Source organism: Callithrix jacchus, chromosome 10 (assembly GCF_049354715.1).
Source record: "Callithrix jacchus isolate 240 chromosome 10, calJac240_pri, whole genome shotgun sequence".
Lineage (NCBI taxonomy): Eukaryota > Metazoa > Chordata > Mammalia > Primates > Cebidae > Callithrix > Callithrix jacchus.
The window spans coordinates 76,678,088-76,694,421 of NC_133511.1; positions in this window are offsets into that span (position 1 = coordinate 76,678,088).

Here is a 16,334-nt window from a genome sequence, read left to right on the forward strand (position 1 = left end):
GTGTACTCGTCCATTCTCATACTGCTATAAAGATGCTACCTGATACTAGGTAATTTATAAAGAAAGATTACAGTCACAATGGCTCACGCCTGTAATCCCAGCACTTTGGGAGGCCGAGGTGGGAAGATCACCTGAGGTCAGGAGTTTCAGACAAGCCTGGCCAACCTGGTGAAACACCATCTCTACTAAAAAATATAAAAATCAGCCAGTGTGGCGGCAGGTGGTTGTAATCCAAGCTTCTAGGGAGGCTGAGGCAAGAGAATTGCTTGAACCTGGAGGCGAAGGTTGCAGTGAGCCAAGATTGTGCCACTGCACTCCAGCCGGGGGATAAGAGTGAGACTTGTCTCGAAAAGAAAAAAAGTTAATTGACTCACAGTTCTACATGGCTGGGGACACTTACAATCATGGTGGAAGGTGAAGAAAAAAGCAAGGACCTTCTTCACATGGCAGCAGACAGAGAAGGGTGAGCAGGGGAAATGCCAGACATTTATAGAATCATCAGATCTTGTGAGAACTCACTCGCTATCACAAGAACAGCATGTGGCAGGGGGGAACCATCCCCATTCTCCAATCACCTCCCATCAGGTTCCTCCCTCTACCATGGAGAATAAGGGGATTACAATTCAAGATGAGACCTGAGTGGGAATACAAAGCAGCCATATCATTTCACCCCTGGCCCCTCCCTTCCCAACAGTTCCTCAAAGTGTTAATTCATTCCAGCATTAAACCAAAAGTCCAAGTTCAAAGTCCCATCTGAGACAAGGCACACCATTTCCACCCAGGAGCCTGTAAAATCAAAAGGAAGTTAATTACTTCCAAGATACGATGGGGGTACAGGCATTGGTTAAATGCTCCCATTCCAAATGGGAGAAATTGACCCAAACAAAGGGGCTCCAGGCCCCATGCCAGTCTGAAATCCAGCAGGGCAATCATTAAATCTTAAAGCTCCAAAAGAATCTCCTGTGACTCCATGTCTCACATCCAGGTCATGCTGATGAAAAAGGTGGGCTCCCATGGCTTTGGGTAGCCCTGCCACTGTGGCTTTGCAGGGTATAGCCCCCTGCCCTTGCTGCTTTCATGGCTGGTATTGAGTGTCTCTGGCTTTTCCAGGCTCACGGTTCAACCTGTTTGGAGGATGGTGGCCCATTTCTCACAGCTCCATTAGGTAGTGCCCCACTGGGGACTCTGTATGAAGGCTCCAACTTCACATTTCCCTTCCGCATTGCCCTAGCAGAGGTTCTCTGTGAGGGCTCTACCCCTGAAGTAGACTTCTGCCTGGACATCAGTGTGTTTCCATGTATCCTCTGAAATCTAGGTTCCCAAATCTCACTTCTTGACTTCTGTGCACCTGCAGGCCCAACACCACATGGAAGCTGCCAAGACTTGGGGCTTGTACCCTCTGAAGCCATGGACCAGGCTGTATCTTGGCCTCTTTTAGCCACAGCTAGGATGCAGGGTGCCAAGTCTCAAGGCTACATACACAGAGCAACAGCGGGGCCTGGCCCACAAAATGGTATTTTCCTCCTAGGCCTCCAGATCTGTGATGGGAGGGGCTGCTGTGAAGGTCTCTGATATGCCCTGTAGACATTGGTCCCATTGTCCTGGCTATTAACATTTGGCTTCTGGTTACTCATGGAAATTTCTGCAGCTGACTTGAATTCCTCCCCATAAATGGTTTTTTCTTTTCTACTACATGGTCAGGCTGCAAATTTTCCACATTATACTCCGTTTCCCTTTTTTTTTGAAATGGAGTCTCTGCCACCCAAGCTAGAGTGCAGTGGTGAGATCTCAGCTCACTGCAACCTCCACCTTCCAGGTTCAAGTGATTCTTCTGCCTCAGCCTCCAGAGTAGTAGCTGGGATTATAGGCACCCACCACCAGGCCTGGCTAATTTTTGTATTTTTAGTAGAGACAGGGTTTCACCATGTTGGCCAGGCTGGTCTTGAACCCCTGACCTCAAGTGATCTACCTACCTTTGCCTCCCAAAGTGCTGGAATTATAGGCATGAGCCACTACACCTGACCCCCTTTTTTTAAAAAAAGTTCCAATTTCAAACCACCTCTTTGTGAATGCATAAGACTGAACACTTTCAAAATCAACTAGGTCACCTCTTGAATGCTTTGCTGCTTAGAAATTTCTTCTGCCAGATACCCTAAATCATCTCTCTCAAGTTCAAAGTTCCACAGATCTCTAGGGCAGTGGCAAAATGCTGCCAGTCTCTTTGCTAAAGCATAGCAAGTGACCTTTGCTTCAGTTCCCAAGAAGTTCCTCATCTCCATCTGAGACCACCTCAGCCTGGACTTCATTGTCCACATTGTTAGCAGCATTTTGGTCAAAACCATTCAACAAGTCTCTAGGAAGTTCCCAACTTTCCCACATCTTCCTGTCTTCTTCTGAGCCCTCCAGAACTGTTCTAACATCTGCCTCTTACCCAGTCCCAAAGTTGCTTCCAGATTTTCAAGTATCTTTACAGCAGTGCCCCAAACTCTTAGTACCAATTTACTGTATTAGTCCATTCTCTCACACTGCTATAAAGAATATTACCCGAGCTGAGTAATTTATAAAGGAAAAAGGTTTAATCAACTCACAGTTCCACATGGCTGGGGAGGCCTCAGGACTTACAATCATGGACGAAGGTGAAGATAAAGCAAGGACCTTCTTCACATAGCAGCAGGACAAAGAAGAGTGAGCAGGGGAAATGTCGCATGTTTATAAAACCATCAGATCTCATGAGAACTCCCTCATTATCACAAGAACAGCAGGGGGGAAATTGCCCCCATGATACAATCACCTCCTACTGGCTTCCTCCCTTGACATGTGGAGATTATGGGGATTATAATTCAAGATGAGACTTGGGTGGGAACACAAAGCCTAACCATATCACTTGGATTCCAGAATGTTGGGATGAAAACTTCCCTTTCAGCAGGAGGCACATAGGAATGAGTTAACTTTGAGGCAATAATCAAGACAAGAAAGCTATTCTGGGCAAGTGGAACAGAGAAGACACATATTTAGCCTCACTCAAAGGGAGGATTAAAAAATCTTCTCAAATAAGCTTCTATTAGGGATCTGAGGTGCAACTGTGTCAATATATAGGACATAGTGTATCAATATGTATCATGTATAGGAGATGAGCCAGATAAGCTGGAGCAGGTAGAAAAGGGAGATACGAAGCTTCACCTCCTTCGGCTTTCAGCCTATTGGTATTATGGAGCTGGACTAGATAAACTCTTATGTTATTTCCAATTCCAAAATTATATTTATGAGGTGGAGGAAGACATTTTAAAATATTATAAAGTATCTACCATGTGCCAGGTATTTTCTTTCTTTTTTTTTTTTTGAGACAGAGTCTCACTCTGTTGTCAGGCTGGAGTGCAGTGGCGCGATATCGGCTCACTGCAACCTCTGCCTCCCAGGTTCAGGCAATTCTTCTGCCTCAGCCTCCTGAGTAGCTGGGACAACAGGCACGTGCCACCATGCCCAGCTAATTTTTGTATTTTTTTTAGTAGAGACGGGGTTTCACCATGTTGGCCAGGATGGTCTCGATCTCTTGACCTCATGATCTGCCCGCCTCGGCCTCCCAAAGTGCTGGGATTACAGTGCCAGGTATTTTCACACACTGTCTCACATTATCCTCACAACTTTGTGAGGTTAAGTATTACTATCCTAATAGCATAGCTTTAGAGGGATTAATAACTTACCTGTGATTATATAGCTAGTAAATGAATGAGCCAAAATTCAAACACAAATCTCTCTGATACCCAAGTCCTTAATCTTTCCAATCACCATGCTGTCTTCTAAGATGTGATAAGAGAAAAATGAGGGGGAGGAAATTTCAGTTTCAACCAGGGGTTGAGTGAAGGCAAGAAGTAGCATCTGGCAGAAAGAGGGATCATTTAAGGATGAGTCTTTACTTACATACATAAAGGTTCTTAGTGAATATTAATACAAGTTTGTAAAAGAGTATTTTGTTTAATTGTGGGATTGTGTTTGAGGGAGGCAATGATAAATACTGGGTATCCTAAATATGAATAAAATTTTATCTCTGTTTTAAAAGAACTCTCAATCTAACATAATTCTACTAACCAATTCTATAGTATAATAATACTTGATCTGAACAAAATGTTTTGAGAGCTACGGACTGATGCTCAATCCCTTTCTAATCTGCAGAAGCTAGAAAGCTAACAAGTGACATTTACCAGAATCCCTTTCATTTATCATTTCAGCCGTGATTTGGTTCAATACATCTTGTGAGAAATAAATTCAGAACCAAGTCATGTCAGGAGAGAGGAAAGACACATGGACTCTAATTTGCTTTGTGAATTGGCAGAGGTGATTTGTATGATTATTGATCAAGTAGTTTCCTATAATAGCAGTAGCAGAAGAGGTAATAAGTGGTGAGCAAAAATGGCAGCAGATTCCTACAGCAATGCTAGCAGGAGCTATTCTTTTCTCTCTCTCTCTCTCTCTCTCTTTCTTTCCTTCCTTCCTTTCTTGAGACAGGGTGTCACTCTGTGGCTCAGGCTGGAGTATAGTAGCGCAATCATGGCACACTGTAACTTCAACCTCCCAGGCTCAAGTGGTCCTTACACCTCAGCCACTGGAGTAGCTGGGACTTCAGGTACACTTCAACACTCCTGGCTACTTTTAGTTTTTGAGAAATAGGGTCTCAAACTCCTTGGGTCAAGTGGTCCTCCTGTCTCAGCCTCCCAAAGTGTTGAGATTACAGGCGTAAACACTGTGTTAGTCCAGTGGGAGCTTTTCTAATCATGGTAGAAAGAGTTGTGAGTGGTAGAAATTGTGAGTAGTTTTAAGTGGTGGAAGTTGTTCCAAGAAGTTGGACCTACAGCTTGCTCCTCTAATCCTTTCAGTAGTTTTATACACACTCAATTCCTTGCTTTAAATCCTGTTATGGCTAAACTTGACCAGATTCTCTGTTATGCAACTGAATATGGATTGAAGCAGAAAGAAGAAAAGTTGTAGGCAATAAACTTTGCAAGAAATAGGAATGTGGGTTGACCTGTCTGAACTAATTGTATCTGAAGGCAGTGAGGATCTTGTTACTATTAGAGAAACCTTGGCCAGGTGTGGTGGCTCCCGCCTGTAATCCCAGTACTTTGGGAGGCCAAGGCAGGTGGATCATCTGAGGTAAGGAGTTCAAGACCAGCCTGGCCAACATGGTGAACACTGTCTTTCCTAAAATACAAAAATTAGCCAGGTGAGGTGGTGAATGCCTGTAATCCTAGCTACTTGGGCAGCTGGGCAGGAGAACTGCTTGAATCCAGGAGGCAGAGGTGGCAGTGAGCCAAGATCATGCCATTGTACCCCAGCCTGGGTGACCAAGCAAGACTCCATCTCAAAAAAGAAAAAAAAATGAAGAAGAAGAAAGCTTGTAGTTCATGATACACAATGGAGAAAGTTATTTAAATTACCACCTGTGGATTGCCAAACTTGTAGAATGTAAGCTAGATACCATCTCTGCCATCACAGAGTCTTCCTAAGAATGAAACCACAGAGGAAGGCAGAGCCAAGAAAGAGCAAGGGATAGAGTCTTACTGACATGATTTGAGTCCTTGAATCAAGGTCTATCCACCAGACTTTTCAATTACATAAGAAAATATATTCTGGCCAGGTGCAGTCGCTCACACCTGTAATCCCAGCACTTATGGAGGCTGAGGTGGGCGGATCACAAGGTCAAGAGTTCAAGACAAGCCTGGCCAACATGGTAAAACCCCATCTCTACTAAAAATACAAAAATTAGCCGGGCATGGTGGTGGGCACCTGTAGTCCCAGCTACTCAGGAGGCTGAGGCAGGAGAATTGCTTGAATTTGGGAGACAGTGGTTGCAGTGAGCCGAGATTGTGCCACTGTACTCCAGCCTGGTGACAAAGCAAGACTCCATCTCAAAACACACACACACACACACACACACACACACATATTCTACTTTTGCTTAAAAAGAATGATCATCTTGACTGGGTGCCGTGGCTCACACCTGTAATCCCAGCACTTTGGGAGGCCAAGGTGGGAGGATCACCTGAAGTCAGGAGTTTAAGACCAGCCTGGCCAACATGGCAAAACCCCATCTCTACTAAAAATACAAAAATTAGCTGGGTATGGTGGCGTGTGCCTATAACCCCAGCTACTTGGGAGGCTGAGGCAGGAGAATTGCTTGAACCCAGGAGGTGGGGTTGCAGTGAGCTGAGATTGTGCCACTGTATCCCAGCCTGGGCAACAGAGTGAGACCCTGTCTCAAAACAATAATAATAAAAATAATAATAAAATTAGTCAGGTGTGGTAGCATATGCCTGTAGTTTTAGCTACTTAGGAGGCTGAGGCAGGAGAATTGCTTAATCACAGGAGATGGAGGCTGCAGTGAGCTATGACTACATCAGTGCTCTCCAGCCTGGTTGACAGAGCAAGACCATATCTGAAAAAAACAAAAAACAAAAAAATTTTAAAAATTTGAAAAGGAAAAGGCAAAGTTTTGATGGACCAACTGGCTGCTGGGATGGACTATTATGGAAGATACAGGAATATAAGGGCAGGGGTTGTAGTGGTTGCTTCTAACTATGCTAGAAAAGTTAAGGAAAATTTTAGGCCCAATATTTCAAATTTTTAACTCAGTACTTCAGAAAACCAGGGATTTTCTATGATTGCCCTAAAAAAAATCCCTTATAGCCACAGGTCTAATACACCAAAAATTAGAAGCAGAATCTGATTCAGTAGAATGCTGAATTATGACCAAGGTAGAATTAATGGTTTTACTTGATCTCTGATGTGGAAGTTAGGGCAGCAACTGAAAAAGAGTAGGACTACGAAAATGGTATGCTGTGCTTCCAAAATCTATTGAGTGTCCCATGCCCACAGAAGCTGCCTGTTTACTCTTCTGATGAAGTTGGTCTTGCCTTTGTTGAAAACTGTATTAGTCCATTCTCATGCTGCTCTAAGGGCATACCTAAGACCAGGTAATTTATAAATAAAAGAGGTTTAATTGACTCGCAGTTCTGTAGGGCTGGGGACACCTCAGGAAAACAGCCATGGTGGAAGGGGAAGCAAACGTCCTTCTTCACAGGTGGCAGGAGAGAAAAGACTGGGAGCCAAGCGAAGGTGGAAGCCCCTTATAAAACCAAAAGATCTCATGACAATTTACTCACTATCACATGAACAACATGAAGGAAACTGCCCCAATGATTCAATTATGTCCACCTGGTCCCTACAATTCAAGATGAGATATGGGTGGGGACACAGCCAAACCATATCAAAAACCATATTGTGATCCTTTAGTAACCAGTCTCCAAGAAGGCCCAGTGATCTCCACTTTCTACTATTAAACACCCTTATGTAGCTACCTCCCATACTCAATAGAGTTGACCTTTGTGACCTATAGAATACTGCAGAAATGATGGTGTGTGACTTCTGAGGCTAGGTCATCAAAGATATTGTCATTTCTGCCTTAGATCTGGAGAAAGCCAGATGCCATCTTGTAAAGGCACTACGGAGAAGTTCAAATGGCATGAAACTGAGGCCTGCTACCAAGAACAAGCACAAACTTGCCAAGTATGTGAGTGAACCATATTGAAAGCAGATCCTCCAGTCTGAGTCAAGCCTTCTGACTGTGGCCTCAAACAACATCTTGACACCAATGTTACGAGATAACCTGAGCCAGAATCACCACCACCCCCGCCCCCCGCCCCACTGCCCAGGCTAATTCTGGATTCCTGACCTCAAGAAACTGTGTGAGATAATGCTTGTCATTTTCAGTTGTTAAATTTTGGGTAGTTTGCCATACAATAATAGATAATACAGGTCTCATCTTATACAGGGATAGCAATTTTCCTCCTCTTCTATCCTATTTCCTATATCTAAATCTAGACCTGTATATTGAGTCAGATCCTTACATGCTGGAAGGTGGGGGTCCCCTCCCTCCGAGCCATGGACTGATACCTGTCCATGGCCTGTTAGGACCAGGCTGCACAGCAGGAGGTGAGTGGCAGATGAGTGAGTGAAGCATCATCTTTATTTAAAGCCATTCCCCATTGCTTGCATGACAATCTGAACTCTGCCACCTGTCAGATCAACAGTGGCATTAGATTCTCATAGGAGTACAAACCCTATTGTGAAGTGCACATGCAATGGATCTAGACTGTATGCTCCTTATGAGAATCTAATGCCTGATGATCTGTTACTGTCTCCCATCACCCCAGATGGGACCATCTAGTTGCAGGAAAACAAGCTCAGGGCTTCCACTGATTCTACATTATGGTGAGTTGTATAACTGTGTCATTATATATTACAATGTAACAATAATAGAAATAAGGTATACAATAAATGTAATGAGCTTGAATCCAAACCCCCATCCCCCACCACCAATCCCCTATACCAGTCCATGGAAAAACTATCTTCCACAAAACCAGTTCCTGGTTCCAAAAATGTTGGGGACCATTACTCTAAAGGACCAATTATAAAGTAAGTTTGGGAAGAGAAGGATTACATGCCAGAAGAATGGCAAGATTTTGCTAAACTGCATTGGCAAAAAGCTGGAGAATATATGTAGAAATAGACTCTTGAAGATGCAAGATCAAGAAAAAAGTAATGTAATTTTATATTGGGCTGAATATCGATATGAGAACATTTATCTGAGTTTCTGGTACTAGTTCAGGCAGCTTTGAGTGTTCTAGTTATGCTCAGTTGATTAATTAAAAGCTAGATGAAACTGGTGATTGAAGCCAAATAGGACTGAGTTGACAATACTTTTTTTTTCTTTGAGACAGTCTCACTCTGTTGCCCAGGCTAGAATACAGTGGCCAGTTTCAGCTTACTGCAACCTCTGCCTCCTGGGTTCTAGCGATTCTCGTGCCTTGGCCTCCCAAGCAGCTGGGATTACAGGCATGCACCACCACACTCAGATAATTTCTGTATTTTTAGTAGAGATGGGGTTTCACCATGTTGGCCAGACTGGTCTCAAACTCCCAAACTCAGATGATCTGCCCGCCTCAACCTCCCAAAGCGCTGGGATTATAGGCGTGAGCCACTGCGCCTGACATGCCCCAATAAATTTTATTATTTTAGATGCAGGGGTACATCTGAGGTTTGTTACATAGGTAAACTCGTGTCACAGGAGTTTGTTGTGCAGATTTTTTTGTCACCCAGGTACTAAGCCAATAGCTATTTTTTCTGCTTATCTCCCTCCTCTCACTTTCCATCCTCAAGTAGGCCCTGGTGTCTGTTGTTCCTCTTTGTGTGTCCATGTATTCTCTCATTTAGCTCTCACCTATAAGTGGGAATATGCAGTATTTGCTAAGGGAATATGCATTAGTTTGCTAAGGATAATGGCCACGAGCTCCAGCCATGTTTCTGCAAAAGACATGATCTCATTCTTTTTTATGGCCACATGGCATTCCATGGTGTATATATGTACCACATATTCTTTACCCAGTCTGTCATTGATAGGCATTTAGATCGATTCCAGATCTTTGCTATTGTGAACAGTGCTGCAATGGACATTTGCATGTAGGTGTCTTTATGGTAGAATGATTTATATTCTTCTGAGTATCTACCCAGTAATGGGATTGCTGGGTTGAGTAAATTTCTTGATATAATGCTGAAGATAAGCTCCAAAGGTTTAGGAAGAAAAGAAGAAAGCAAACTTGAAGTGGGATTTTTGTTTGTTTTTTAAGACAGAATCATGCTCTGTTGCTCACACTGGAGTGCAGCAGCACAATCATAGCTCACTGCAACCTTGAACTCCTGGGCTCGAGCAATCCTCCTGCCTAGGCCTCCCCAAAGTTCTTGGATTACAGGTGTGAGCCACTGTTCCCGCTCTGAAATGGGTTATTTGTATTGGATTACCAACTCTGGTGTCCCCCAGAGGGCCTAGAGCACATTATCTTCACACCATAACATGAATAGATAGACTGGTGAGTATACTGCAAGTCCCTCAAGATTACTATAATGGCTGTCCTCTGGGGATAGAGGTTGCATATGTTGGCACTGAAATCAGCCTTTTTTTTCCTCTTCCTTTCTTGTTCTTTTTTCTTTGAAATGGGCTTTCTACTTTCAGTGGTGGTGAGGGATCCTGAGGTGATAGAGGCCAGATAACAGAATATAACTGCTATAGTAACATTGGGCACAAGTACCAAGAAGGGTAATTGAAAGGTCTGACCTACAGAGATCTTTGGTGGTTGCTAATTGATCATAGTTTTTTTGTACTAAAATAGATGTGTAGCTCACTAAGGACTTAAAGATTTGTGAAAATGAACAAACTCAAGGTTAGGAAAACAGGCCAGACTAGAGACAGCACTGAAAGATTCCACATCTATTTCTATTCCTGAGAAGTTCAGATATTCAGAATACAGATATGCAATGTATCTTTGAGAAAGAACTGTGTGATTAAATCAAAAGTATGATACATCTTTCTCTCAGCCTTCAATCAAAAGGACAGATAGCTATTTGCTAGGGTAAAATTGTGCACAGGAGGAAAGGAAACATCTTGACCTTTGAGGGATTATCAGACGCAAGTGTTAATCCTTGGTGGCCCAGAATACTATGCTCACAGACTCACTGGTCTTACTGTACATTCCATCATACAGTGGCAGCTGGCCTGTAGAACTCCTGAATAGCTTTTTGAAGACAGTTCCAGTGCCAGTAGGGAAGGAATGCTGTGCAAAGTTAGGATATTGCCTTATAGCAGAGATTAGCAAATTACAGACTGAGGCAAATATGGCCTAAATCCTGTTTTTGTACAGTTTTTAAGAATTTTTTAAAATACTTTTTAAGGGTTGTTAAAAAAAAAAAGGAAATGTGACAGATATCAATTATGTGTGGCTTTTAAAGCCTGGAATATTTATTATATGGTCCTTTACAGAAAAAATTATGCCAACTCCTGTCCTACAGCGATGTGCTGTGAACCAGCAACCAAGAGCTGTTTTTCCCTTATTTATATCAGCTGGGAAACCCAGGCGTGAGATAAACACCTCCCACTATGATGCCCACTGATGCACTCACAAATGTTTTGCTTTCTATTTTTTTTTTTTAATTGCATTTTAGGTTTTGGGGTACATGTGCAGAACATGCAAGGTAGTTGCATACGTACACACATGGCAGTGTGTTTTGCTGCCTTCCTCCCCTTCACCCACATTTGGCATTTCTCCCCATGCTGTCCCTCCCCTACTCCCCCCAATAGACTCCAGTGTGTAGTGCTCCCTTCCCTGTGTCCATGTGTTCTCATTGTTCATCACCCACCTATGAGTGAGGATATGCGGTATTTCATTTTCTGTTCTTGTGTCAGTTTGCTGAGAATGGTGTTCTCCAGATTCATCCACGTCCCTACAAAGGACATGAACTCATCATTTTTTATTGCTGCATAATATTCCATGGTGTATATGTGCCACATTTTCCCTGTCCTGTCTATGGGCATTTGGGTTGGTTCCAGGTCTTTGCTATTGTAAACTGTGCTGCAGTGAACATTCGTGTGCATGTGTCCTTATAGTAGACCGATTTATAGTCCTTTGGATATATACCCAGTAATGGAATTGCTGGGTCAAACTGAATTTCTATTTCTAGGTCCTTGAGGAATCGCCACACTGTCTTCCACAATGGTTGAACTAATTTACACTCCCACCAGCAGTGTAAAAGTGTTCCTATTTCTCCACATTCTCTCCAGCATCTGTTGTCTCCAGATTTTTTAATGATCACCATTCTAACTGGTGTGAGATGGTATCTCAATGTGGTTTTGATTTGCATCTCTCTAATGACCAGTGATGATGAGCATTTTTTCATAAGTTTGTTGGCCTCATGTATGTCTTCTTTTGTAAAGTGTCTGTTTATATCCTTTGCCCATTTTTGAATGGGCTTGTTTGTTTTTTTCTTGTAAATCTGTTTTAGTTCTTTGTAAATTCTGGATATCAGCCCTTTGTCAGATGGGTAAACTGCAAAAATTTTTTCCCATTCTGTTGGTTGCCGATCCACTCTAGTGACTGTTTCTTTTGCCGTGCAGAAGCTGTGGAGTTTGATTAGGTCCCATTTGTCTATTTTGGCTTTTGTTGCCAATGCTTTTGGTGTTTTGTTCATGAAGTCCTTGCCTACTCCTATGTCCTGAATGGTTTTGCCTAGATTTTCTTCCAGGGTTTTTATGGTGCCAGGTCTTATGTTTAAGTCTTTAATCCATCTGGAGTTAATTTTAGTGTAAGGTGTCAGGAAGGGGTCCAGTTTCTGCTTTGTGCACATGGCTAGCCAGTTTTCCCAACACCATTTATTAAACAGGGAATCCTTTCCCCATTGCTTGTTTTTATCAAAGATTTTATGGTTGTAGATATGTTGTGTTTCCTCCGATGCCTCTGTTCTGTTCCATTGGTCTATATCTCTGTTTTGGTACCAGTACCATGCTGTTTTGATTACTGTAGCCTTGTAGTATAGTTTGAAGTCTGGTAGAGTGATGCCTCCTGCTGTGTTCTTTTTGCTTAGAATTGACTTGGCTATGCGGGCTCTCTTTTGGTTCCATATGAAGTTCAAGGTGGTTTTTTCCAGTTCTGTGAAGAAAGTCAATGGTAGCTTGATGGGGATAGCGTTGAGTCTGTAAATTACTTTGGCAGTATGGCCATTTTCACGATATTGATTCTTCCTAACCATGAACATGGAATGTTTTTCCATCTGTTTGTGTCCTCTCTTATTTCGTTGAGCAGTGGTTTGTAGTTCTCCTTGAAGAGGTCCCTTACGTTCCTTGTAAGTTGTATTCCTAGGTATTTTATTATCTTTGTAGCAATTGTGAGTGGCAGTTCTTTCTTGATTTGGGTCTCTTTAAGTCTGTTATTGGTGTATAGGAATGCTTGTGATTTTTGCACATTGATTTTATATCCTGAGACTTCGCTGAAGTTGCTTATCAGTTTCAGGAGTTTTTGGGTTGAGACGATGGGGTCTTCTAGATATACTGTCATGTCATCTGCAAATAGAGACAATTTGGCTTCCACCTTTCCTATTTGAATACCCTTTATTTCTTTTTCTTGCCTGATTGCTCTGGCTAGAACTTCCGGTACTATATTGAATAGGAGTGGTGAGAGAGGGCATCCTTGTCTAGTGCCAGATTTCAAAGGGAATGCTTCCAGTTTTTGCCCATTCAGTATGATATTGGCTGTTGGTTTGTCATAAATAGCTTTTATTATTTTGAGATATGTTCCATCAATACCGAGTTTATTGAGGGTTTTTAGCATAAAGGGCTGTTGAATTTTGTCAAAGGCCTTCTCTGCGTCAATTGAGATAATCATGTGGTTTTTGTTTTTGGTTCTGTTTATGTGGTGAATTACATTTATAGACTTGCGTATGTTGAACCAGCCTTGTAATACAGCCTTGTAATATTCTCTGATGATGGTTTGAATTTCTGTGGAATCTGTGGTGATTTCCCCTTTATCAATTTTTATTGCATCTATTTGGTTATTCCCTCTTTTCTTTTTTATCAGTCTGGCTAGTGCTATGTCTATTTTGTCGATCTTTTAAAAAAACCAGCTCTTGGATTTATTGATTTTTTGAAGGGTTTTTCATGTCTCTATCTCCCTCAGTTCTGCTCTGATCTTAGTTATTTCTTGTCTTCTGCTAGGTTTTGAGTTTTTTTGATCTTGCTCCTCTAGCTCTTTCAATTTTGACGATAGGGTGTCAATTTTGGATCTCTCCACTCTTCTCATGTGGGCACTTATTACTATATATTTTCCTTTAGAGACTGCTTTAAATGTGTCCCAGAGATTCTGGTATGTTGTGTCTTCGTTCTCGTTGGTTTTGAAGAAATTCTTTATTTCTGCCTTCATTTCATTGTTTATCCAGTCAACATTCAAGAGCCAGTTGTTCAGTTTCCATGAAGCTGTGCGGTTCTCAGTTAGTTTCTGAATTCTGAGTTCTAACTTGATTGCACTATGGTCGGAGAGACTGTTTGTTATGATTTCAGTTGTTTTGCATTTGCTGAGGAGTGCTTTACTTCCAATTATGTGGTTAATTTTAGAGTAGGTGTGATGTGGTGCTGAGAAGAATGTATATTCTGTGGATTTGGGGTGGAGAGTTCTGTAAATGTCTATCAGGTTTGCTTGCTCCAGGTCTGAGTTCAAGCCCTGGATAGCCTTGTTAATTTTCTGTCTGGTTGATCTAATATTGACAGTGGAGTGTTAAAGTCTCCCACTATTGGAGACTCCCATTATTGTGTGAGAGTCTAAGTCTCTTTGAAAGTCATCAAGAACTTGCGTTATGTATCTGGGTGCTCCTGTATTGGGTCCATATATATTTAGGATCGTTAGCTCTTCTTGTTGTATCAATCCTTTTACCATTATGTAATGTCCTTCTTTGTCTCTTTTGATCTTTGTTGCTTTAAAGTCTATTTTATCAGAGACGAGAATTGCAACTCCTGCTTTTTTTTTTTTTTTGCTGTCCATTTGCTTGGTAAATCTTCCTCCATCCCTTTATTTTGAGCCTTTGTGTATCCTTGCATGTGAGATGGGTTTCCTGGATACAGCACGCCGATGGGTTTTGGCTTTTTATCCAATTTGCCAGTCTGTGTCTTTTGATTGGTGCATTTGGCTGCTGCAGCAGAACTCATAAAGCCCCCTTTCTTTTCCTCAGGTGCTCTGTCCCGGGGAATTAGGGCTTTATTTATGAGTATCCATTGCACTTTCCTGCCCAGCAAGGAGGCAGTCTAGTCACTGCCTGCCTGTAGTGGCTATGATGAGCTGCCATGGGCTCCGCCTTGCTGCCGTAGACTCCACCCTGCTGTCGTGGTCTCCGCCCTGCTGCCGTGTGTAATTCCCTGTAGTCCTGCTTAAATGGGTGTGGTTAGAACTGCAGTGGTGATGGTGGCCCGCCTCTGTAGTAGCAGGCTCTCTCTGTTATGGCGGGTTGCCTCAGCAACGGCAGGCTGCGTCAGCAATGGCAGAGTACCTCCATAGGGGTCGCATGCCTCGGTAGTGGCGGATGCCCCTTCCCCACCGAGCTGCACTGTCCTGGGTTCAGCTGTGCTTGCTGTGAAACTCTCAACCCCGAGCGTTTCCAATTGCTGTTTTGTTTGTTTTTGTGGGGGTGGGAACTGCCAAGCCTGATCACCTGGCTCCCTGCCTCAGAGCCCTTTTTTTTTTTTTAAGTTGAACGGTCGACTCTCTCCCAAGTGTTCCAGTCGCCTGCTGCAAGGGCACCAGGATCTATGTGATTTCCCATGCAGCGACCCACTGCGCCAGCTCAAACCACGTTGCCGCCCAGGAATCTCCTGGCCTGGCTTTCTGTTTAAGTCCCGTTTAATCAGATGAATGTGCTAATCTGCCTTCTGAAATCTCCAATTGCCAGTTTAACAGGGCAACCAAACCAGTGTATTTTGTACAGAGTGTCGCTGCGCTGCGGCCTCGGCCCAAACATCTGCGCCGGTCCAAACAGCCATGCTGGCCCAAACTGCCGTGCTGGCAGCCCATGGAGCTCTTACACCTGGGAATCTCCTGGTCTGTGGGCGATAAGGATCCGTATGGAAATGGGGCATCCACTCACCCTCTGTGGAGTCACTGGGAGCTGCAATCCTGAGTTGGTCCTACAGCGCCATGTTCCCAGTCTCCTGCCTCTCCTCTCACTTTACTGTTGATTAGCCTGGCGCCTTCCACTCTTCCTTTTCACCTCTGGGTTGCAGAGAGCTGCTAGGGCAGGTGGCTTCGCTTTCTATTTCTATAATTTGAGCTTTGCCTATGTAGAACTCTTAGTATCCAAGGTAGAAATGCTCTACCCAGAAAACCCAAGAATGGTTCCTGTTAATTGGAAGTTTATTAACCAGCTATGGATCCTAGCAATATGAAGATGGAATAGATAATGAAGGAAGGATGTGGTAAATAGTTTGCAAGACCAGTTATAGAAATAAAGATGTAGTAGCTACCCATCTCCTTTATTCTATTTTGTATACATCTATATAGGTTAATCATTCCCATTGACTTGTTTTCTCTCCTCATTTATATAAGGTATATTTGTAATTTAGCTAATGGTATTGTACTTATGTTTATTAATTTTGATAATTATACTATAATTATATAAGATGTTGACATTAGGGGAAGCTATGTGTAGGTATTTGTTTATTTTTGCAACTTTTCTGTAAGTCTAACTTGATTTATATATTCATTTTTGAGACAGAGTCACTCTCTCTCCCAGGCTGGCATGCACTGGCGCAATTTCGGCTCATTGCAACCTCTGCCTCCTGGGTTCAAGTGATTATCCTGCCTTAGCCTCCCAAGTAGCTGGGATTACAGGCACCTGCCACCACGCCCAGCTAATTTTTGTATTTTAGGTAGAGATGGGGTTTCACCATGTTGGCAGGCTGGTCTCGAACTTCT